Raw genomic sequence first — 26,284 nt, forward strand, 5'->3', positions numbered from 1 at the left:
CTGTAAATCACTTGAATAGAGACAGAAAGGCTAGGCCCTATCATCTGCAGCCGGGTTATGTTCTTCATTAAGTAGGAATGTGTTTCCGTGGAGCGGAGCAGATAACTGTAAGCAAAATACTGTCTTGGCAGGCCAGGCTGGGCACCTCTCGGCTGAGCAGGAAGTATGCGAGAGGTCAGGGATACATAACTAAACTGCAGCTTTCAGAGTGTCAGGAGGCATGGAGCCTGAATTCGGGTCCTGGCTCGGCTGAGCCACAAAAACGGGTTCATCTCGACTTTTAAACGTGCACCATGTAAATACACTGGCAACAGTGAAGTAGTGTGGCTCACTGGTTAGAGGCGGCAGACCCGAGAGCAGAGGACGGCCCGGGACCAGGGTTCGATTCCCGACGCGGCAGGTTTCTGGACCAGGGTCAGCGGACTCGATAATTCTCTCGCCTCGGTGCCCACTCTGATCAGCGATCACACTCGGCAACTCTGGGCATTAGCTTGCCTCATCTTCACTAACGGCCCCACCAGACCGCCGGGGATGCCTGGTCTCACCCTGGAGATACCCATTAAGGGACCATCTCTCAGGGAAGCCAGGAAGGGTTTCGCAGCGGTCTAAGCGCGGAGATACTCCTCCGGGAGTCGATCCTAGCGCTATATAAACCTGCAATTAATTAATTAATTAATTAACATAGGCCTCAGTGCAGAATTAACGTTTCTTTCATGGAGGGCTTGGTTACTGACATGCTAACATTGAACGGAAATGCAGAGGCATTATTATTACAGGCATGAAAGGGGAAATGCATGTTGCCATGGACATACATAGGATACATGTACATATATAGGGTGCATGTAGGGGACACATTGGCCACATAAAATTTCTATTTCCTCAGGGGGGGGCATGTAGTGCTTACCCCATGCCTCCTCCTAAAAGCCATGGAAGGGACCCAAGCTGCCCTGCAGCCTCCTCCCACATTCCCTTTACCTGCTGGGATTCCCAGCCAGTTACATTGAGCTGATAGATCCGCACCCCGTACATCCGGGTACAGGAGCCCGGGTCTCTCTACATGTCCAGAATGGAACTGAGCTCTAAACCAATACCAATCAGGCCCATGTCTCTTATGGGCACCGTGAAGGGGGGCTGGATGGACAGACAGACAGAACACCATGAGGCCGCAGAAGTAATGAAAACACAACCTCCGCCTCCTCCACAGGTGTTCGGACGACCTCAGTGGTTGAAGTGTCACTGGGTGTTGTGAAGGACATTCCCAGTCTTTTACAGTTATTTAATCACCATTCTCATGCCTTTTTAGGTCTCGCCCTGGAATTCGCATCCGAAGGATGCGTCCAGGGTCGGAGACTTATAGTTATCGGACACGGGGGAATGAGGACAAGAAACTGTCACGAGCTTTTGAAGGTAGATTTGGGTGCGCGAACGCGCACGTTCCGTCCTGCGCCGCGCCGTGCACTTCCCTCCCATACTCCCAGCAAGTCAGCCTAACGCGCATGCATGCACACACACGCGCACACAAACACGCAGGCACCCAGACAGGCAACCCCCTCACCCCCCTCCCCCCCCACAGTCACACACACACACGCATACACACAGACTCCAAGACACATACACACACACGCACGCTCACACACATACACATACACAGCCCGCCGCCGCACGCGCGCGCGCGCACACACATGCCCACAGCCCTCGCAGCCCAGCAACAAGGCGAAGCCCCACTCACCGGCTTCCTTGGTGCAGCGGCTCTCACCGGCAGCAGGACTCTTCCTCCCTTCTTCGGCACCGGGGCGCAGGGTAGGCTCCTGCCTGCTCCGTGCTCCAAACAATCGCGGCTCTTCCGTGGGAGGCGGGGTAGGCTCCCGCCCTCCTACTTCCTGTTTCCGGTTGTCCCGCCCGACCTGCCTGACTTCCTGGTCGCAGGCCGGCGGCGGACTGCAGCACGCGCTTAAGTTATGTCAACGATCACAGATCCTGCTGTCATGCTTGGCCCCGAGGTTAGTATCAGCCTCATATTTAAGGGCGTGTGGAGAAAATGTTGTGAATTATTAATAGAGGTTAATTAATTTACATATTGGTGCCCGCAGGTTGGTAGTTTAACCTATTGAAGCTTCTCCGGAGGCGCCCCAAAATGTGAGAGTTGGAACAATCAATTGTTCGTATGCATGGACAGCCGAGACTCAGTTTGAGGATGTTTCTAGATGACTGTGGATTGTATCTTATATTAATGCGCTACGATATGCTTGTTTTAGAAGTCCACATGTTCTGCTTTTGAAGTACCTACTTTTGCTGTCATGTTTGAACTTGAGTTCTCATCCTGCTACAGAAACGAGAGCTTAGACACTTAAGCAGTGTAAACAGAATGTGGCTATGTTGTATATTATGTATAAACAAATGTAGTTGTAATAACCACTTGGAGGGAATCTCCAAGCTCTGACAACTGTGAGTGATGTTGCAACCCCAAGTTATGTCATTACTTTTATGTAAAATGCTGGGGCACCCCAGAAGGGGTCCCAGTGAAGAGCTAGATTGTCAAAGCTTTAAAAAAGGACAAGACCTCCCAAATTCTTCTCAGCAAAAAGACTGAGGGTTGGCCCAGGCACAGTGAAAGAGCACCCCCGTTCCCACCCTCAGATTAAATCTAAATGTAAGGTTTTTGTGGGAATAGGACATGGTGTGAGAGGCCGAATATCTGGTACTAGCCCAGTCTTGTTGCTGGTTGTCCTCAGCTGGTTAGAGCTCCCCACACTGAGACCCCCCTCACACATTTGTGGATGGAGTCACAGAGAGCCTGGGCGGTATCCATCTTGGCAGCAGGTGTGTTCAGGATCTCACACTGATCTCGTATTATTGCGCTCTCTGATACACTGAACATAATTTCACAAAAGTTCTTTAGAAAAGTTTAAGCTATTGCCATTATAAATTACAATAACTTTTATTTAAGTATTAGTTATTTAAAAAAATTAAACGCCAATGTTATTTGTAATATCAATACATCTAAGTCGTGTAAATACAAAACATATTGCATTACAAATGCTATAGGTATCACATTTGCGAAAGTTATAACTATTGGCATTGTAAATGACAAAGCTATTAATTTAGGTATTTAAAAAAAAAAAAACATAAATAAAAACTTTGCCATTTACAATACCAATAGCTCAAACTTTCCTAATGCGAGACCTATTGCATTGCAAATGCTTGTTGTTTTTAAAAACAATGGGACCGTCCGGTGCCTCTGGCTGTAAGGGAGGGGGGGGGGGGTTCTCCAACTCTGTGAAGCCGAGGGAGGGGCAGACCTGGAAGAGGATGCCAGCCTTCCCCCCAGGGTGCCTGGTCCCTGAAAGGAATGTAAATGTGTGCAGCTGGGTAACTGGCAGATCTGGAGTCTGCTCGGGAGCCAGTGTATGGCGGTCATTGTTGGAGACATTTGAGGCTTCATGGTGACTGGGAATTATCCTTTGAGAGGTAAGGTAAGGTATCAGCTGAATTTTGAGTGCCAGCTTCTAATGGAAACATATAAACATAGGTTTGCACCAGGTACAATCTGATTGCGTTTTACTATATATATATTTTCTAACACACTTGTTTTATCTTAAACACTAAATCTCTTTGCACATTTTGTAGCAGTCTCTCTCATACTGCGTGCAACACAATTTGAAATTAATTACTTCTTTATTCACAGTGCTTACGGTCGTAGGCTGAGGCCTTGTGGCACTACAAATGCACGTCACTATTCCCCAGGGCACTTCCCAGGGTGCAGTGCTGTGACTCTCTGCTTGTTATGTTTCTGTTTTTCATCTCCTTTTTCAGCTATGGGTCAGAAAGCGCCGGGACACTCCTTGGAGTAGCCGTGCGCTATATAAGCCACCCATTAACATTAACATTAACCTCAGAGAGCAGCAGTAGTCGCATTGAGCAATGAACTTTCACAACAAAAGAATGGATTTCCCACCCATTTATTTAACTTGCGTGTATTTTTCATTTAAGGTATGTCTGTTTCATTGTATATGTATTTACCTAAAGGGTAAAGGCCTCCAAAAGAGATGTAGAATTCTGATCTTTTTTAGCAACCTCTCGTCCCCGCCCCATTGCACTCAAGATCAGACGTCATTTTATTGGTCTGTGAAATGCTTGGCACGAGGCTGTCATTGGAGCGCCATCTCCAGCGCAGTGCAGCGCACATCGGGTAAAGATCTGTGGAGCATATTTACAACCCTCTATCACCATAAGAACGTCACTTTCAATGGCTTTCCTGTGGCGATGGGGGCTTTGCCTTATTTACAAGGCAGCATTACGCCACTTAACATGGCTTAATGCCACCTTGTATATAAGGTCCCCTTTTACGCTACACTTAGCGTGAAATGGGTGGGCAATGCAGCGTTGCAGTGGGCATTCCTGTCAGTTCTGCATCAACACCCATTGATTTTGATTCTGCCCCATATTTACAAGGGTGGTGTAACTAGGAGTCAGCGCCAAAATTAAGACCAGGGAAAACCTGCTCTTAACATGGCGAAATGAGGAGAAATGCTTTATTTCTCCATGTTTTGCTGTTTCTGCATGTGCTGCATTGCGCAGCACACATAACAACAGCAAAACGCCAATGATTGTTTATGTGCAGAAAGGTGCCCCTTCCAGCCCTTAAACAATCATTAAAAATATGACAGTTTGCAGCTTCTGTGTGTACTGCACAATCCAGCACCCATAGGGGTTACAATTCACCATTCTGGATTGCTTATGTGCAGGAAGTTACACCTTCCTGCACATAAAAATTGATAAATGTAAATTGATACTTGTATAGCGCACTACTCACCCACAAGGGTCTCAAGGCGCTTGTACGAATACCGCTGTGGAACCCATCCTGGCTTTCCTGTGAGGTGTCCCTCCTGGGCACCCCCAAGGTGGAGGCCTGGCATCCTTAGCGTTGTGGAGATTAAGCAAGCTATTGCCCAGAGTTGCAGAGTGGGACTCCATGATTGGAATAGGCACCGAGGCGAGAATTATCAGGTCCGCGGAATTTTGAGCCCAAGACCCGCCGAGGCGGGGAATTGAACCCTGGTCCCGGGTTAGACCTCTGCATCAGGGTCTGCTGCTCTAACCATTGAGCCACACTCCTGCACAATCAGTCCCTCAATGCAGGCACCCGGGAACCATGGTGCACGGGAGCCTGCGTTGGCGCTAGGCAGCTGAATTTAGCACCAGCGCAGGGAGAAACACAGTTAAGTACTGTATAATTATAAATGCAGCAATTCCCTGCATTTCTAAAGTGACGGAGAGTGGCGTTATCAATTTTGGGGCTAACCCGCGCCTCTGCCACTTGCTTGTAAATATGCTCCTGTGTGTGTCCTGGAATCTGCAGGAGACCTGGCTGACACACAACCCCAGGAGAGAGGGGGTATAGGATATGCCACAAGCGGTCTGAAACCTTCATAGCCCAATGGATGTTGCATGCGCCTGGTGGCGGTGGAGGTTGAAGAGGAAAGAATAGTGCCCTGTGCCCGGCTATCTACTCCTGACAGAGGGCAAGGATACTTAGAGCGAGGGGTGCTGTGCCCGGCTCATGTGTGTCAGGATTCTCTTCGGAGGGGAGGTAGGGATGCAGGGTGAAGAGGGAAGTGCGATGCCCTGCGCCCTGCCTTCGATCCTCCTGCCACTGGGTTAGGAGGCTCTGAGGTGGGGATGGAGGGTGAAGAGGGAAGTGCGGTGCCCCTCGCAGTCCCTTCACCCTCCTGGCAGTGGACAGGAAGATCTGAGGAGGGGAGGTAGGGATGCAGGGTGAAGAGGGAAGTGCGGTGCCCTGCGCAGTCCCTTCACCCTCCTGGCAGTGGACAGGAAGCTCCGAGGAGGGGTGGAGGGTGAGCAGGGACGTGTGGTGCCCTGTGCCCTCTCTTCATCCTCCTGGCAGTGGGGCAGGAAGCTCTGAGGAAGGGAGGTAGGGATACAGGGTGAAGAGGGAAGTGCGGTGCCCTGTGCCCTGCCTTCGATCCTCCTGGCAGTGGGTCAGGATGCTCTGAGGAGGGGACGTAGGGTGAGCAGGGACGTGTGGTGCCCTGTGCCCTCTCTTCACCCTCCTGGCAGTGGGGCAGGAAGCTCTGAGAAGGGGACGGAGGGTGAGCAGGCACGTGTGGTGCCCTGTGCCCTCTCTTCATCCTCCTGGCAGTGGGGCAGGAAGCTCTGAGGAGGGGAGGTAGGGATACAGGGTGAAGAGGGAAGTGCGGTGCCCTGTGCCCTGCCTTCGATCCTCCTGGCAGTGGGTCAGGATGCTCTGAGGAGGGGACGTAGGGTGAGCAGGGACGTGTGGTGCCCTGTGCCCTCTCTTCACCCTCCTGGCAGTGGGGCAGGAAGCTCTGAGAAGGGGACGGAGGGTGAGCAGGCACGTGTGGTGCCCTGTGCCCTCTCTTCATCCTCCTGGCAGGGGGGCAGGAAGCTCTGAGGAGGGGTGGAGGGGTGATGGAGAATCAGGAGGGAAGTGCGGTGTACATGACAGATGCCAGCTCTGAGCCCCACCAAATGTGTTCACTGCACACCTGGCACAACATCTGCGTGAAGAGGCTTTCGGTCGAGGACCTTCCCCAGGGCCTGTCTAGGACACCCCCTGCGCCCCCGTAGGGTGAGACTCTAATGACGTCAGAGCCAGCAGCACATCGACATCCGGCGTGTCCTGTGAGTGGCGTTCAGAGGAGACAGCGAAGCTCAAGGGACATGAAAAGACCCAGGGGGCTCAGTCCGGCCCCTCCCCCATCACCACAATGCCTCATTGATTAATGGATTGATTTATCTTTGGTAAGAGAGAAGTAACGACTGTGACAGACCAGGGGCAGCTTCTGTAACAAGAGATAAGTAACGACTGTGACAGACCAGGGGCAGCTTCTGTAACAAGAGAGAAGTAGCGACTGTGACAGACCAGGGGCAGCTTCTGTAACAAGAGATAAGTAACGACTGTGACAGACCAGGGCAGCTTCTGTAACAAGAGATAAGTAACGACTGTGACAGACCAGGGGCAGCTTCTGTAACAAGAGAGAAGTAGCGACTGTGACAGACCAGGGCAGCTTCTGTAACAAGAGAGAAGTAGTGACTGTGACAGACCAGGGGCAGCTTCTGTAACAAGAGATAAGTAACGACTGTGACAGACCAGGGCAGCTTCTGTAACAAGAGATAAGTAACGACTGTGACAGACCAGGGGCAGCTTCTGTAACAAGAGAGAAGTAGTGACTGTGACAGACCAGGGGCAGCTTCTGTAACAAGAGAGTAGTAGTGACTGTGACAGACCAGGGGCAGCTTCTGTAACAAGAGAGAAGTAGTGACTGTGACAGACCAGGGCAGCTTCGGTAACAAGAGAGTAGTAACAGCTGTGACAGTCCAGGGCAGCTTCTGTAACAAGAGAGAAGTAGTGACTGTGACAGTCCAGGGCAGCTTCTGTAACAAGAGATAAGTAACAACTGTGACAGACCAGGGCAGCTTCTGTAACAAGAGAGTAGTAGTGACTGTGACAGACCAGGGGCAGCTTCTGTAACAAGAGAGAAGTAGCGACTGGGACAGACCAGGACAGCTTCTGTAACAAGAGAGAAGTAGCGACTGGGACAGACCAGGACAGCTTCTGTAACAAGAGAGAAGTAGCGACTGTGACAGACCAGGGCAGCTTCTGTAACAAGAGAGAAGTAGTGACTGTGACAGACCAGGGCAGATTCTGTAACAAGAGAGAAGTAGCGACTGGGACAGACCAGGGGCAGCTTCTGTAACAAGAGAGAAGTAGTGACTGTGACAGACCAGGGCAGATTCTGTAACAAGAGATAAGTAACAACTGTGACAGACCAGGGCAGCTTCTGTAACAAGAGATAAGTAACAACTCTGACAGACCAGGGCAGCTTCTGTAACAAGAGAGTAGTAGTGACTGTGACAGACCACGGCAGCTTCGGTAACAAGAGAGAAGTAGCGACTGTGACTGACCAGGGGTAGCTTCTGTAACAAGAGAGAAGTAGCGACTGGGACAGACCAGGGCAGCTTCTGTAACAAGAGAGAAGTAGCGACTGTGACAGACCAGGGGTAGCTTCTGTAACAAGAGATAAGTAACGACTGTGACAGACCAGGGCAGCTTCTGTAACAAGAGAGTAGTAGTGACTGTGACATACCAGGGGCAGCTTCTGTAACAAGAGAGAAGTAGTGACTGTGACAGACCAGGGGCAGCTTCTGTAGCAAGAGAGAAGTAGTGGCTGTGACAGACCAGGGCAGCTTCTGTAACAAGAGAGTAGTAGTGACTGTGACAGACCAGGGGCAGCTTCTGTAACAAGAGAGAAGTAGTGACTGACAGACTAGGGGCAGCTTCTGTAACAAGAGAGTAGTAATAGCTGTGACAGACCAGGGCAGCTTCTGTAACAAGAGAGGAGTAGTGGCTGTGACAGACCAGGGGCAGCTTCTGTAACAAGAGGGAAGTAGTGACTGTGACAGACCAGGGGCAGCTTCTATAACAAGAGAGAAGTAGTGGCTGTGACAGACCAGGGGCAGCTTCTGTAACAAGAGAGAAGTAACGACTGTGACAGACCAGGGCAGCTACTGTAACAAGAGAGTAGTAGTGACTGTGACAGACCAGGGGCAGCTTCTGTAACAAGAGAGAAGTAACGACTGTGACAGACCAGAGCAGCTTCTGTAACAAGAGAGTAGAAGTGACTGTGACAGACCAGGGGCAGCTTTTGTAGCAAGAGAGAAGTAGTGACTGTGACAGACCAGGGCAGCTTCTGTAACAAGAGAGAAGTAACGACTGTGACAGACCAGGGGCAGCTTCTGTAACAAGAGATAAGTAACAACTGTGACAGACCAGGGCAGCTTCTGTAAGAAGAGAGTAGTAGTGACTGTGACAGACCAGGGGCAGCTTCTGTAACAAGAGAGAAGTAGTGACTGTGACAGACCAGGGCAGCTTCTGTAACAAGAGAGAAGTAGCGACTGTGACAGACCAGGGGTAGCTTCTGTAACAAGAGAGAAGTAGCGACTGTGACAGACCAGGGCAGCTTCTGTAACAAGAGAGAAGTAGCGACTGTGACAGACCAGGGGCAGCTTCTGTAACAAGAGATAAGTAACGACTGTGACAGACCAGGGCAGCTTCTGTAACAAGAGAGTAGTAGTGACTGTGACAGACCAGGGGCAGCTTCTGTAACAAGAGATAAGTAGTGACTGTGACAGACCAGGGGCAGCTTCTGTAGCAAGAGAGAAGTAGTGGCTGTGACAGACCAGGGCAGCTTCTGTAACAAGAGGGAAGTAGTGACTGTGACAGACCAGAGCAGCTTCTGTAACAAGAGAGAAGTAACAACTGTGACAGACCAGGGCAGCTACTGTAACAAGAGAGTAGTAGTGACTGTGACAGACCAGGGGCAGCTTCTGTAACAAGAGAGAAATAGTGACTGTGACAGACCAGGGGCAGCTTCTGTAACAAGAGAGAAGTAGTGACTGTGACAGACCAGGGCAGCTTCTGTAACAAGAGAGAAGTAACAACTGTGACAGACCAGGGGCAGCTTCTGTAACAAGAGAGAAGTAGTGACTGTGACAGACAAGGGGCAGCTTCTGTAACAAGAGAGAAGTAGTGACTATGACAGATCAGGGGCAGCGTCTGTAACAAATGAGAAGTAGTGGCTGTGACAGAAAGGGGCAGCTTCTGTAACAAGAGGAGTAGTGGCTGTGACTGACCAGGGTAGCTTCTGTAACAAGAGAGTAGTAATAGCTGTGACAGACCGGAGCAGATTCTGTAACAAGAAAAAAGTAGTGGCTATAACTAACTAGGGCAGCTTCTGTAACACGAGAGAAGTAATGACTGTGAGAGATCAGGGGCAGGTTCTGTAACACGAGAGAAGTAATGACTATGACAGTTCAGGGGCAGCTTCTGTAACACGAGAGAAGTAACGACTGTGACAAACCAGGGGCAGCTTCTGTAACAAGAGAGAAGTAACGACTGTGACAGACCAGGGGCAGCTTCTGTAACAAGAGAGAAGTAACGACTGTGACAGACCAGGGGCAGCTTCTGTAACAAGAGAGAAGTAACGACTGTGACAGACCAGGGGCAGCTTCTGTAACAAAAGGGAAGTAATGACTGTGACAGACTAGGACAGCTTCTTTAACACGAGAGAAGTAACGACTGTGACAGACCAGGGCAGCTTCTGTAACAAGAGAGTAGTAGTGACTGTGACAGACCAGGGGCAGCTTCTGTAACAAGAGATAAGTAACGACTGTGACAGACCAGGGCAGCTTCTGTAACAAGAGATAAGTAACGACTGTGACAGACCAGGGGCAGCTTCTGTAACAAGAGAGAAGTAGTGACTGTGACAGACCAGGGGCAGCTTCTGTAACAAGAGAGTAGTAGTGACTGTGACAGACCAGGGGCAGCTTCTGTAACAAGAGAGAAGTAGTGACTGTGACAGACCAGGGCAGCTTCGGTAACAAGAGAGTAGTAACAGCTGTGACAGTCCAGGGCAGCTTCTGTAACAAGAGAGAAGTAGTGACTGTGACAGTCCAGGGCAGCTTCTGTAACAAGAGATAAGTAACAACTGTGACAGACCAGGGCAGCTTCTGTAACAAGAGAGTAGTAGTGACTGTGACAGACCAGGGGCAGCTTCTGTAACAAGAGAGAAGTAGCGACTGGGACAGACCAGGACAGCTTCTGTAACAAGAGAGAAGTAGCGACTGGGACAGACCAGGACAGCTTCTGTAACAAGAGAGAAGTAGCGACTGTGACAGACCAGGGCAGCTTCTGTAACAAGAGAGAAGTAGTGACTGTGACAGACCAGGGCAGATTCTGTAACAAGAGAGAAGTAGCGACTGGGACAGACCAGGGGCAGCTTCTGTAACAAGAGAGAAGTAGTGACTGTGACAGACCAGGGCAGATTCTGTAACAAGAGATAAGTAACAACTGTGACAGACCAGGGCAGCTTCTGTAACAAGAGATAAGTAACAACTCCGACAGACCAGGGCAGCTTCTGTAACAAGAGAGTAGTAGTGACTGTGACAGACCACGGCAGCTTCGGTAACAAGAGAGAAGTAGCGACTGTGACTGACCAGGGGTAGCTTCTGTAACAAGAGAGAAGTAGCGACTGGGACAGACCAGGGCAGCTTCTGTAACAAGAGAGAAGTAGCGACTGTGACAGACCAGGGGTAGCTTCTGTAACAAGAGATAAGTAACGACTGTGACAGACCAGGGCAGCTTCTGTAACAAGAGAGTAGTAGTGACTGTGACATACCAGGGGCAGCTTCTGTAACAAGAGAGAAGTAGTGACTGTGACAGACCAGGGGCAGCTTCTGTAGCAAGAGAGAAGTAGTGGCTGTGACAGACCAGGGCAGCTTCTGTAACAAGAGAGTAGTAGTGACTGTGACAGACCAGGGGCAGCTTCTGTAACAAGAGAGAAGTAGTGACTGACAGACTAGGGGCAGCTTCTGTAACAAGAGAGTAGTAATAGCTGTGACAGACCAGGGCAGCTTCTGTAACAAGAGAGGAGTAGTGGCTGTGACAGACCAGGGGCAGCTTCTGTAACAAGAGGGAAGTAGTGACTGTGACAGACCAGGGGCAGCTTCTATAACAAGAGAGAAGTAGTGGCTGTGACAGACCAGGGGCAGCTTCTGTAACAAGAGAGAAGTAACGACTGTGACAGACCAGGGCAGCTACTGTAACAAGAGAGTAGTAGTGACTGTGACAGACCAGGGGCAGCTTCTGTAACAAGAGAGAAGTAACGACTGTGACAGACCAGAGCAGCTTCTGTAACAAGAGAGTAGAAGTGACTGTGACAGACCAGGGGCAGCTTTTGTAGCAAGAGAGAAGTAGTGACTGTGACAGACCAGGGCAGCTTCTGTAACAAGAGAGAAGTAACGACTGTGACAGACCAGGGGCAGCTTCTGTAACAAGAGATAAGTAACAACTGTGACAGACCAGGGCAGCTTCTGTAAGAAGAGAGTAGTAGTGACTGTGACAGACCAGGGGCAGCTTCTGTAACAAGAGAGAAGTAGTGACTGTGACAGACCAGGGCAGCTTCTGTAACAAGAGAGAAGTAGCGACTGTGACAGACCAGGGGTAGCTTCTGTAACAAGAGAGAAGTAGCGACTGTGACAGACCAGGGCAGCTTCTGTAACAAGAGAGAAGTAGCGACTGTGACAGACCAGGGGCAGCTTCTGTAACAAGAGATAAGTAACGACTGTGACAGACCAGGGCAGCTTCTGTAACAAGAGAGTAGTAGTGACTGTGACAGACCAGGGGCAGCTTCTGTAACAAGAGATAAGTAGTGACTGTGACAGACCAGGGGCAGCTTCTGTAGCAAGAGAGAAGTAGTGGCTGTGACAGACCAGGGCAGCTTCTGTAACAAGAGGGAAGTAGTGACTGTGACAGACCAGAGCAGCTTCTGTAACAAGAGAGAAGTAACAACTGTGACAGACCAGGGCAGCTACTGTAACAAGAGAGTAGTAGTGACTGTGACAGACCAGGGGCAGCTTCTGTAACAAGAGAGAAATAGTGACTGTGACAGACCAGGGGCAGCTTCTGTAACAAGAGAGAAGTAGTGACTGTGACAGACCAGGGCAGCTTCTGTAACAAGAGAGAAGTAACAACTGTGACAGACCAGGGGCAGCTTCTGTAACAAGAGAGAAGTAGTGACTGTGACAGACAAGGGGCAGCTTCTGTAACAAGAGAGAAGTAGTGACTATGACAGATCAGGGGCAGCGTCTGTAACAAATGAGAAGTAGTGGCTGTGACAGAAAGGGGCAGCTTCTGTAACAAGAGGAGTAGTGGCTGTGACTGACCAGGGTAGCTTCTGTAACAAGAGAGTAGTAATAGCTGTGACAGACCGGAGCAGATTCTGTAACAAGAAAAAAGTAGTGGCTATAACTAACTAGGGCAGCTTCTGTAACACGAGAGAAGTAATGACTGTGAGAGATCAGGGGCAGGTTCTGTAACACGAGAGAAGTAATGACTATGACAGTTCAGGGGCAGCTTCTGTAACACGAGAGAAGTAACGACTGTGACAAACCAGGGGCAGCTTCTGTAACAAGAGAGAAGTAACGACTGTTACAGACCAGGGGCAGCTTCTGTAACAAGAGAGAAGTAACGACTGTGACAGACCAGGGGCAGCTTCTGTAACAAGAGAGAAGTAACGACTGTGACAGACCAGGGGCAGCTTCTGTAACAAAAGGGAAGTAATGACTGTGACAGACTAGGACAGCTTCTTTAACACGAGAGAAGTAACGACTGTGACAGACCAGGGCAGCTTCTGTAACAAGAGAGTAGTAGTGACTGTGACAGACCAGGGGCAGCTTCTGTAACAAGAGATAAGTAGTGACTGTGACAGACCAGGGGCAGCTTCTGTAGCAAGAGAGAAGTAGTGGCTGTGACAGACCAGGGCAGCTTCTGTAACAAGAGGGAAGTAGTGACTGTGACAGACCAGAGCAGCTTCTGTAACAAGAGAGAAGTAACAACTGTGACAGACCAGGGCAGCTACTGTAACAAGAGAGTAGTAGTGACTGTGACAGACCAGGGGCAGCTTCTGTAACAAGAGAGAAATAGTGACTGTGACAGACAAGGGGCAGCTTCTGTAACAAGAGAGAAGTAGTGACTGTGACAGACCAGGGCAGCTTCTGTAACAAGAGAGTAGTAGTGACTGTGACAGACCAGGGCAGCTTCTGTAACAAGAGAGAAGTAACAACTGTGACAGACCAGGGGCAGCTTCTGTAACAAGAGAGAAGTAGTGACTGTGACAGACAAGGGGCAGCTTCTGTAACAAGAGAGAAGTAGTGACTATGACAGATCAGGGGCAGCGTCTGTAACAAATGAGAAGTAGTGGCTGTGACAGAAAAGGGCAGCTTCTGTAACAAGAGGAGTAGTGGCTGTGACTGACCAGGGTAGCTTCTGTAACAAGAGAGTAGTAATAGCTGTGACAGACCGGAGCAGATTCTGTAACAAGAAAAAAGTAGTGGCTATAACTAACTAGGGCAGCTTCTGTAACACGAGAGAAGTAATGACTGCGACAGACTAGGGCAGCTTCTGTAACACGAGAGAAGTAATGACTGTGAGAGATCAGGGGCAGGTTCTGTAACACGAGAGAAGTAATGACTATGACAGATCAGGGGCAGCTTCTGTAACACGAGAGAAGTAACGACTGTGACAAACCAGGGGCAGCTTCTGTAACAAATGAGAAGTAGTGGCTGTGACAGAAAAGGGCAGCTTCTGTAACAAGAGGAGTAGTGGCTGTGACTGACCAGGGTAGCTTCTGTAACAAGAGAGTAGTAATAGCTGTGACAGACCGGAGCAGATTCTGTAACAAGAAAAAAGTAGTGGCTATAACTAACTAGGGCAGCTTCTGTAACACGAGAGAAGTAATGACTGTGACAGTTCAGGGGCAGCTTCTGTAACACGAGAGAAGTAACGACTGTGACAAACCAGGGGCAGCTTCTGTAACAAGAGAGAAGTAATGACTGTGACAGACCAGGGGCAGCTTCTGTAACAAGAGAGAAGTAACGACTGTGACAGACCAGGGGCAGCTTCTGTAACAAAAGGGAAGTAATGACTGTGACAGACCAGGGGCAGCTTCTGTAACAAGAGAGGAGTATTAGCTGTGACAGACCAGGGGCAGCTTCTGTAACAAGAGAGAAGTAACGACTGTGACAGACCAGGGGCAGCCTCTGTAACAAGAGAGTAATAATAGATGTGACTGACTAGGGCAGCTTCTGTAACAAGAGAGTAGTAATAGCTGTGACAGACCAGGGCACCTTCTGTAACAAAAGAGAAGTAGTGGTTGTGAATGACCAGGGCAGCTTCTGTAACAAGAGAGTAATAATAGATGTGACTGACTAGGGCAGCTTCTGTAACAAGAGAGGAGTATTAGCTGTGACAAACTAGGGCAGCTTCTGTAACAAGAGAGAAGTAGTGCTTGTGACTGACCAGGGCAGCTTCTGTAACAAGAGGAGTAGTAATAGCTGTGACAGACCAGGGCAGGTTCTGTAACAAGAGAGTAGTAATAGCTGTGACAGACCAGGGCAGCTTCTGTAACAAGAGAGAAGTAGTGGCTGTGACTGACCAGGGCAGCTTCTGTAACAAGAGAGTAGTAATAGCTGTGACAGACCAGGGCAGCTTCTGTAACAAGAGAGAAGTAATAGCTGTGACAGGCCAGGGCAGCTTCTCACAAGAGAAGTAATGACTGTGACAGGCCAGAGGCAGCTTCTGTAACACGAGAGAAGTAATGACTGTGACAGGCCAGGGGCAGCTTCTGTAACAAGAGAGACGTAATGACTGTGACAGACCAGAGGCAGCTTCTGTAACAAGAGAGACGTAATGACTGTGACAGACCAGAGGCAGCTTCTGTAACAAGAGAGACGTAATGACTGTGACAGACCAGAGGCAGCTCCTGTAACAAGAGAGAAGTAATGACTGTGACAGACTAGAGGCAGCTTCTGTAACAAGAGATACGTAATGACTGTGACAAACTAGAGGCAGCTTCTGAAACAAAAGAGACGTAATGGTTGTGACAGGCCAGGGGCAGCTTATGTAACAAGAGAGCGGTAATGGCAGTGACAGATCAGGGGCAGCTTCTGTAACAAGAGAGTGGTAATGGCCGTGACAGACCAGAGGCAGCTTCTGTAACAAGAGAGACGTAATGACTGTGACAGACCAGAGGCAGCTTCTGTAACAAGAGAGACGTAATGACTGTGACAGACCAGAGGCAGCTTCTGTAACAAGAGAGACGTAATGACTGTGACAGACCAGAGGCAGCTTCTGTAACAAGAGAGACGTAATGACTGTGACAGACCAGAGGCAGCTTCTGTAACAAGAGAGAAGTAATGACTGTGACAGACTAGAGGCAGCTTCTGTAACAAGAGAGACGTAATGACTGTGACACACTAGAAGCAGCTTCTGTAACAAGAGAGATGTAATGCTTGTGACAGGCCAGGCACAGCTTCTGTAGCAAGAGAGCGGTAATGGCAGTGATAGGCCAGGGGCAGCTTCTGTAATAAGAGAGAAGTAATGACTGTGACAGACCAGGGGCAGCTTCTGTAACAAGAGCGATACAAAAGGGGGTGGTGATGGACGGAGCATCTGAACCAATCAAACACTCACACCCAGTCAAAAGATCGGGGTTGGACCCATCACCGTTCTTTAGCCCACTCTGCCACCCCAGTTCAGACATGGCTATATGCAAATCAGTCTGACCCTGTGCCTCATGGGAACAGTCCAGCCCGAACTGCCATGCCATGCCTTCCCTGGACCGGAAACAAGCTTCAGAGGACCGGTTTCTGGCATTCCAACCGTCTTCAGCCCGGCTTGCTTGAATCCAGTGGCAAAGTGAGCAAGGGACTCACGTCTGAGCATGCCCTGCCACACTTATGGCGGCCAAAAGCGGTACAAAAGGGGGTGGTGATGGACGGAGCATCTGAACCAATCAAACAATCACACGCAGTCAAACGATCTGAGTTTGATCCATCACCATTCTTTAGCCCACTCTGCCACCCCAGTTCAGACATGGCTATATGCAAATCAGTCTGACCCTGTGCCTCATGGGAACAGTCCAGCCCGAACTGCCAAGCCATGCCTTCCCTCGACCGGAAACAAGGTTCCGAGGACCGGTTTCTGGCATTCCAGCCGTCTTCAGCCCGGCTTGCTTGAATCCAGTGGCAAAGTGTGCAAGGGACTCACGTCTGAGCATGCCCTGCCACACTTATGGCGGCCAAAAGTGGTACAAAAGAGGGTGGTGATGGACGGAGCATCTGAACCAATCAAACACTCACACCCAGTCAAAAGATCTGGGTTTGATCCATCACCGTTCTTTAGCCCACTCTGCCTCCCCAGTTCAGACATGGCTATATGCAAATCAGTCTGACCCTGTGCCTCATGGGAACAGTCCAGCCCGAACTGCCAAGCCATGCCTTCCCTGGACCGGAAACAAGCCTCCGAGGACCGGTTTCTGGCATTCCAGCCGTCTTCAGCTCGGCTTGCTTGAATCCAGTGGCAAAGTGAGCAAGGGACTCACGTCTGAGCATGCCCTGCCACACTTATGGCGGCCAAAAGCGGTACAAAAGGGGGTGGTGATGGACGGAGCATCTGAACCAATCAAACACTCACACCCAGTCAAAAGATCCGGGTTTGATCCATCACCGTTCTTTAGCCCACTCTGCCACCCCAGTTCAGACATGGCTATATGCAAATCAGTCTGACCCTGTGCATCATGGGAACAGTCCCGCCCGAAATGCCAAGCCATGCCTTCCCTGGACCGGAAACAAGCTTCCGAGGACCGGTTTCTGGCATTCCAGCCGTCTTCAGCCCGGCTTGCTTGAATCCAGTGGCAAAGTGAGCAAGGGACTCACGTCTGAGCATGCCCTGCCACACTTATGGAGGCCAAAAGTGGTACAAAAGGGGGGTGGTGATGGGCGGAGCATCTGAGCCAATCAAACACTCACACCCAGTCAAAAGATCTGGGTTTGATCCATCACCGTTCTTTAGCCCACTATGCCACCCCAGTTCAGACATGGCTATATGCAAATCAGTCTGACCATGTGCCTCATGGGAACAGTCCAGCCCGAACGGCCAAGCCATGCCTTCCCTGGACCGGAAACAAGGTTCCGAGGACCGGTTTCTGGCATTCCAGCCGTCTTCAGCCCGGCTTGCTTGAATCCAGTGGCAAAGTGAGCAAGGGACTCACGTCTGAGCATGCCCTGCCACACTTATGGCGGCCAAAAGCGGTACAAAGGGGGTGGTGATGGACGGAGCATCTGAACCAATCAACCACTCACACCCAGTCAAAAGTTCTGGGTTTGATCCATCACCGTTCTTTAGCCCACTCTGCCACCCCAGTTCAGACATGGCTATATGCAAATCAGTCTGACCCTGTGCCTCATGGGAACAGTCCAGCCCGAACTGCCAAGCCATGCCTTCCCTGGACCTGAAACAAGCTTCCGAGGACCGGTTTCTGGCATTCCAGCCGTCTTCAGCCCGGCTTGCTTAAATCCAGTGGCAAAGTGAGCAAGGGACTCACGTCTGAGCATACCCTGCCACACTTATGGCGGCCAAAAGCGGTACAAAAGGGGGTGGTGATGGACGGAACATCTGAACCAATCAAACACTCACACCCAGTCAAAAGATCTGTCCATCACCACCCCCTTCTGTAACAAGAGTGCGGTAATGGCAGTGACAGGCCAGCCAGGGGCAGCTTCTGTAACACTGTTGTGTGTTTCCTGCAAGGCCCCTTGTAGTTCTTCCTATCTTAGCCTAACTCTACTCGCAGTTGGTCTACTTTTTTGTGTTGCTTTTGTGCCACATTTCATTTTCACACTAAACCTGCATGTTTTTGCTTTCTCTTCTTTTCCTGGGTTGTAGTCTGAACGCCATAGACTAGGTCAAAGAATAAAGCCCCTTGGTATTTGTTCTGGACAGGCACTAGCACCTAGACAAGACAAGAATGTAGCATTTGCTTATGTGCACACCTGTCCTCTCATATAGATGAGCAAAAAGCAGTCACATGGAACGAGAGTTTTAAGACAAGAGCACTGCGTCTGCTGTGATGTAGAGCGTCCATCTGTGTACGGGGTCTGCCAGTAATCCCAGCTATCTTTGATATATAATCAATTTGCTTCATTAGCATGGATGGGGAGTTTAGGTCACTCTGTCCTATAAAATAACAAGGCTTTGCATGATATATGGATTAATAACCATTAAGTTTAGTATGCATTTGTTTTCTAATTGTGACTTGTATACTGCACTTCAGAGCAAGATAGTTTCAATAAATATTCAAAACTGCCTTTATGTCTCCTGGTTATCTTATTGTGGACAAGTACGAGTGAGCGGAAAGGTGTGTCCTGTTACCGCAATCCTTGAAAGGGTCAAGAGTGTTGTGTTCTGGGGTGCAAATTCCCTTGTTTCTCTGGTATGGTTAGGAGTGCAGGTGAGGCACTATAGCTGGTTGGACCCAGACTCATGGACACTGAGGTGGTACGGTGACTCAGCCCCTACATACTGATGTTCAATGGTCTGTAGTGTAGTTCCTATTTTCCCTATAGGCACTGCGCATTGGAATAACATAAACAGCAGTGTAGACGTAGAAGTGCGGTCTTCCAGGTCTCTACTGACCATGTTAGACTTAATTGGGTTTGTATCAACTAGCTCAGAGGTCACTGGAAACTTTCTTGACTGAATAGGAAGTGATAAGCTCCCCTGGCTCAGACAAGAAGGGATTCAGCTTCCGACAACCGCATAAACATGACAACTTTGCTCCTTAGAATAAGAGTCAATCTCTAGAGTTGTGTGAAACAATAGACAGCTATTTCACTCAGTCAGTTTTGTGCAGATTACTTTCACCAAGATGCAGAGAGACGGGCGTTTTCAATAAAAGGTATTATTTATTGAACAGTCTTTCTTCTCATGCAAGAGAAATGAATTGCCACAATTGCAAGACTTGTTATTATAAAAAGTGCGTACAGTAAAAGGAGGATTGCGAAATAATACTGTAAAAGCATTGATATGGTTTCTTAGCCATACAATGGTTAAAATGAATAAAATATATACATTCATATATACATTTGACTAATGTCCTCAACTGGTGCTTCTAAATACGCCTACCCCAGTGTACCTGACTGTGAGAAGTTGGCCTGATATGTAGTGTTTCCAATTCTGGAACCACTGGGTATCAGTCCAAACAAACCCCAAAGATGTCAGGTTGTAAGTCAACCTTGTAGACAAGCTATCCTAGTGGTAGCATGGACTAAGCAGCCTTAAAGGCTTAACTTAAGAGGTCGTGTTAAGCGAGCTGTTTTACCACATACAATCCTGTAATCAAATGAAAGGACACCACACAAGTATATATTATAAAAATATATGTATTTATTACTAAATTACTCCCCAGTACTCTTTATGAGGAAAGGGGCACAAGCGTTAAATCAAAAGCACTGTTACACATATAAAGTTGCACGTTTATGGATGAGGGCGGGTGGCCACTCAGACCATATATCAAAAAAGTGGTATAAGTAACACTTTACGAACAATGGTTAGGCCTAGGGCCTAGAGATTCGCTGGGAGCAGTCAGGACAAGCAATGAAGAAGTCGGGAGTAGCCCACAGGAGACGGATGCAGCACGGAAAGTGCAGCGCGCACCAATGCACTGTCAATGGTGCGTAAAAGTCAATTAAAGTGAATAAAAAGATACTTCCGCTGAACCTAGGAACACAAAACTTTAGACACAGACCCTAGAGGTGTGTACCAGTGTAAAGACACCGGCGTTGCAAAGTTACCTCACCCACAGGCCGTGGGTGCACAGGGTCGAAGTGGCGTCGGGTTCTGTCACGCAGGTTCTGGGTGCTTGGAGCTGTTGCAGCTGCAGGCGCTGTGAAGCAGAAGTGTCCGGTGCGATCCAAGGGTGGATCGGTGTAGAAAAGTACCTGAAAGCAGAGGGGACAGAGTCTGGGTCACTCAGCAGTGACCAGGGTGGAACCAGGACGGAACCAGGCAATGTCGGGCGCAATCAGGCGGTTGTCGATAGGCTTCTCTCCGCTGTCACGTGGGCTCTGGGGCATCTGCGACGTCCAGGAGCAGGTCACGATCTGTCCCACGTAGGCTCTCGCCGTCAGCACCGTCGGCTTGAAGATTGTAGCAAACAGCACTTGGCAAAAGCAATCCACGCGGAACCGGGAGATTGCTTATCACTCGAACCAGGAGGGTCAGAGTGGGTGCTCCTTTTCACAGGAGCTGGTGCAGATCTGGAGCAACCAGAAAAGCAAGTCGTATTTCAAAGTTCGTCGGCACAGGGGCCACAAGCCAGCTGGCAAGTGACCGGGCCAACGCGTCGAGCGCACACAAGCAGAAGGGCCCCACGCAGCACTCGTCGAGTGTGGAGGGGTGAGCTTTGGTGCAAGTGGAGCTCGGGGCTGGGGCTTCTCAAACCCCGGTGTACAGCTTCGAGGGTCACTCGTGGGCCGCACGGTCAGCGTCTCGTGGCCTTTTCAAATGGCGTGCCCCACGCTTCCGGTCGCCTCCACGGGTCTCAGCTCTGCAGGGACTGTGGATCGGGCAGGTAGAAGGCAGGCAAGCTTGATCTCGTCGATCTCTGTCGCTCGAGTTCCGGCGGGAACTGCAACAAAGCAAGGGTCGAGGGCTGGATGGTGCCTGTTTGCACAGGGTGGTCACTCCTTGACCACAAGGGAGATTCTTCAGTCTTCTCACGTCGTGTAGAAAGTCGAAGGGTCCAGATTTCGTTTCTTATGTTTCTTCAGGATGATCTGAGGTCCGTTGGGACTGCTCCCCCTCTTATTCGAATCTGGGGGGTTGGACATCCTGCTAGGTCCCCTCCTATGGGTGGGACCCAGGAAGGGGGTGGTTACACCCCTCTCCTTTGATCCTGGCCGCGCTGGGACAGGGGCTGGGAGGCCCCAGAACCGGTTTGGCCGGATCCTGCAAGGGGCAGCCTTGTGCTCCCCAGGCAGTGTCTGGTTTCATTGAAACCTCCCTACTCCAATCCACTATCTCCTGTCTGGGGTGGTTTGACACCGCCCTGTGACAGGAAACTCTTTGTCCAGGCCTCCTCTGCCGGGTTTCGGTCAGCAGCAGGAGGTCAGACCCGTGTCTGTGGCAGGGGCATCCATTTTGTGGATCTGAGGCTCATTTTAAATCAACCGCGTTTCAGTAAAGTAACATGTCTTCTCCCTCTAGAAGGGTGGAATGCTATCCCCGTCGCCAGAACTGGCGAGGGGATAGTATTCCAATTCGTATGACACCTTACACGACATGTTTTGATAAAGCCAAACCAAAGTTGCTATATAACCGCGAGGATTATAATGCGCTTAAGAGTATATGGTATGGCATTATCCCGGACCAGCTTAGGGAGTTGTTCCCGACAGCTGTAGACAGGCTCAGCTCATGCCAGAGCACCATCTCACATAAAACCACGCACTCTGCCTCCAGGATTGATGAGGCCTTCCATAGGAGTGGCTTACAGGCTATATATGTGTCCAGATATAGGTTTAGATATAGGTATACTATATCTAAGCAAGGGGTGATTACACCCACTTGCCCCAGCTGAGTGATCAGCCAGTTGTGTCAATTTAAGAACCATCCAGGGGTGGCAAAAGCTATGCTTCAGCCCCTGGTAGGCCTTGGTGGCACCTATGCCCTGGGCACCTATAGTGCATGGTACAGGGGCTGACAAGGAGTCCATTTCCAATTGTGGTATGTACCTATAGCACATGTATTATAAATTTAGAGAGAGAACAGCAGGCTGGGGGTCTGATTAGCAGGCCCACAGCCTCAGTAAGTCGAAAACCAGTGAAGCAAAAAGCAAAAATTGGGGTGACCATAGGATAGCAGACCCTACTCTCCTACATAACCCCCCCCCAAACGCAGGGACATTAAACTTAACCTTGACCAGATAAGTCTTCATGTTCTAAGTGGAAGTACCTGGAGAGACCATCTGCATTACCATGGTCAGTCCCTGGGCGGTGCTCCACTGTAAAGTCCATCCCCTGTAGGGAAATGGACCACCTGAGCAGTTTGGGATTTTCACCCTTCATCTGATTTAGCCACAAGAGGGGCTTATGGTCTGTCTGAATTAGGAAGTGAGTGCCAAACAAGTATGGCCTCAGCTTCTTCAGGGCCCAAACCACAGCAAAGGCCTCCCTCTCAATAGCTGACCAACGTTTCTCCCTGGGGGTCAGCCTTCTGCTAATAAAAGCAATGGGCTGGTCTTGACCATCTTGATTAAGTTGTGAAAGCACAGCTCCCACCCCCAACTCAGAAGCATCTGTCTGTACAATGAACTGTTTGGAGTAGTCAGGACTCTTCAGGATAGGTGCAGAGCACATGGCCTTCTTCAGGTCATCAAATGCCTTTTGACAGCTAACTGTCCACTGAACCTTTTTGGGCATCTTCTTGGATGTCAAGTCATTCAATGGTGTCACAATGGACCCATAGTTCTTTACAAATTTTCTGTAATACCCAGTCAGGCCCAAGAAGGCTCTGACTTGTGTCTGGGTAGTTGGAGGAGTCCAGTCCTGTATGGTCTGGATCTTGCTCTCCAGTGGTTGAACTTGACCCCCACCTACTAGGTGGCCCAAGTACACAACCTTGCTCTGCCCTATCTGGCACTTAGTAGCCTTGATAGTCAGGCCTGCCTTTTGCAGGGCCTCCAGAACCTTCTTCAGGTGGATCAGGTGATCCTCCCAGGTGGAGCTAAAGACAGCAATATCATCTAGATATGCTGCGCAAAAGTCATCCAACCCAGCAAGGACTTGGTTCACCAACCTTTGGAAAGTGGCAGGTGCATTCTTCAAACCAAAGGGCATTACCACAAACTGATAATGCCCACTAGGGGTAGAGAATGCTGTTTTGGCTTTTGACTCTTCAGCTAGTCTGATTTGCCAGTAGCCAGCTGTCAAATCAAATGTGCTCAGAAACTTGGCAGAAGCCAATTTATCAATGAGCTCATCTGCTCTTGGAATGGGATGAGCATCTGTCCTAGTGACAGCATTGAGACCTCTGTAGTCCACACAAAACCTCATTTCTCTCTTCCCATCTTTGGTATGAGGTTTTGGCACAAGGACCACTGGGCTAGCCCATGGGCTCTCTGATGGCTCAATCACTCCAAGCTCCAACATCTTTTGCACCTCAGCCTTTATACAATCCCTGACATGGTCAGGTTGCCTGTAGATCTTATTCTTCACAGGCAGATTGTCACCAGTATCCACCTCATGGGTGCACCAGTTAGTCTGACTGGGTGTGAGTGAAAACAAATGTCTGTGGGCCTGCAACACCTGTCTGCAGTCCACCTGTTGCTGCTCAGTGAGGCTGCCTGCCAAGGCTACTCCATCAACTGAACCATCATCAGGGTTCTGGGAAAGCAGGTCTGGGAGAGGGTCACTCTCTTCCTCCTGTTCCCCATCTGTGGCCATGAGGAGACTCATGTCCTCCCTGTCAACAAATGCTTTCAAACGATTGACATGGAGCACCCTGTGGGGGCTCCTAGGGGTGCCAAAGTCAACCAGGTAGGTGACTTCTCCCTTCTTTTCAATGATAGGGTAGGGTCCAGTCCATTGGTCCTGGAGAGCTGCTGGCCCCACTGGGTCCAACACCCACACCTTCTGCCCTGGCTGGTACTCAACCAGAACAGCCTTTTGGTCATGCCAGGCTTTCTGTAATTCCTGACTGGCCTCAAGGTTTTTGGTTGCTCTCTCCATGTATTCAGCCATCCTGGAGCGGAGACCAAGTACATAATCCACAATGTCTAGTTTAGGCTTTTTGAGAGGTAACTCCCATCCTTCCTTCACCAAACTCAATGGACCTCTTACAGGGTGGCCAAACAAAAGTTCAAAAGGGCTGTAGCCAACCCCCTTCTGTGGGACCTCTCTGTAAGCAAAGAGCAAGCAGGGTAAAAGGATGTCCCATTTCCGCCTAAGCTTCTCTGGTAAACCTTTTATCATTCCCTTTAGGGTCTTGTTGAACCTTTCCACAAGCCCATTGCACTGTGGATGGTAGGGTGTGGTAAACTTATAGTTTACTCCACACTCTTTCCACATTGCTTTTAAGTATCCAGACATGAAGTTGGTACCTCTGTCTGAAAGAACCTCCTTTGGAAAGCCCACTCTTGAGAAAACTGCAATGAGGGCTTTTGCCACCACAGGAGCTGTGGTGGTCCTCAGGGGAATTGCTTCTGGGTACCTGGTGGCATGATCCACTACCACCAGTATAAATCTGTGCCCAGATGCTGTTTGAGGATCCATGGGACCCACAATGTCTATTCCAACTCTTTCAAAGGGTACCCCCACCACAGGTAGTGGTATCAGGGGGGCCTTTGTTGTGCCACCTGACTTACCACTGGCTTGGCAAGTGACACAGGAGCGACAAAACTCCTTGACATTTTCTGACATGTGAGGCCAGTGAAAGTGTGGAACAAGCCTGTCCCAAGTCTTATTCTGGCCTAAGTGTCCTGCAAGGGGAATATCATGGGCCAAGGTAAGAAGGAAGCCCCTAAACTTCAAAGGTATAACCAACCTCCTGGTTGTGCCAGGCTTGGGGTCTCTAGCCTCTGAATAAAGGAGTCCTTCATCCCAATACACTTTATGGGTACCTTGAGCATTCCCTGCAGCCTCAGCAGCAGCTTGCTGTCTGAGGGGTTCAAGTGAAGGGCAATCTAATTGGGCCTGCCCCAGGTCTGCCCTTGAGGGTCCCCCTGTCCCCAGAAACTCAACCTGATCAGGTTCAAGCTCCTCAGAGACAGTCTCCTCTTGGACTGCAGAATCAGTTTCCTGTGAAACCTGATCCTCAACCTGGGGCAAGTGGGAAGGCACAGCCTTAACCCTCTTGCTCCTTCTCTTGGGTTGTGGTTGGTCTATTGTTTCAAGATCCACCACTGGTTCAGGAAGGCACTTCTTAGCCTGAGACCTTGTCACTGCAAGGACATGAGCTGAAATCCCTAGCATTTCTGCATGAGTCCTGTACTCCACTTCTGACCAAACTGAGCTTTCAAGATCATTGCCTAACAGACAGTCTACTGGGAGGTCTGCACTCACAACAACTTTCTTTAGGCCATCTACCCCTCCCCAGGAGAAGTTCACAACAGCCACACTATGGGAAGTAGTGGAGTTGCTTGCATTGGTCACTAGGTAACTTTCACCTAGTACAATTTGTCCAGGGTCCACAAAGCCAGGTGCCACCATTGTGACACTGGCACAAGTGTCCCTGTAGGCCTGAGCCAGTTTCTCATTAATTAAGGGAGTCTGCCTATATTTGCCCAGGTTACTGGGGCTTACTGCAGTGGGCAAAGAGATGTCCACATCATATAGGAGAACTGCCTGTGTGGGGATTCTGACTAGGCCAGATTCCACCTCAGTACCCAGGGTCAACCCTACTAAACCCTTTGGCTGTGTACCACCACTGCTGACTGTACTAGGGGGTGCAGTTGCTTTAGGAGCTGCAGTGGTGGGGACTGGATTTTTCTTAGTGCATTCACTGCCCCAGTGTGAAACTGATTTGCAGGTATTACACCAAGGTTTCTTTGGGCCATCATTCTTCTTTTTCTTGTTTCCATTTTGGGAACCCCCCTCCTTATTGCTAGTTTGGGGGCCTGAAGACTTCTGGTCCTTTTCTTTATCTTTCTGATTCCCACCCTTCTGGTCTGTTTTCTTCTGGTCACCTTGGTTCTGGTTTTTCTGCTTAATCCTTGTTCTGACCCATTTGTCTGCCTTCTTTCCCAATTCTTGGGGAGAGGTCAAATCAGAGTCAACAAGGTATTGATGCAACAGCTGGTTCTGACAGTTATTAAGGATCTGTTCTCTCATCATAAGATTGTACAATCCT

Source organism: Lissotriton vulgaris, chromosome 2_2 (genome assembly GCF_964263255.1).
Source record: "Lissotriton vulgaris chromosome 2_2, aLisVul1.2, whole genome shotgun sequence".
Lineage (NCBI taxonomy): Eukaryota > Metazoa > Chordata > Amphibia > Caudata > Salamandridae > Lissotriton > Lissotriton vulgaris.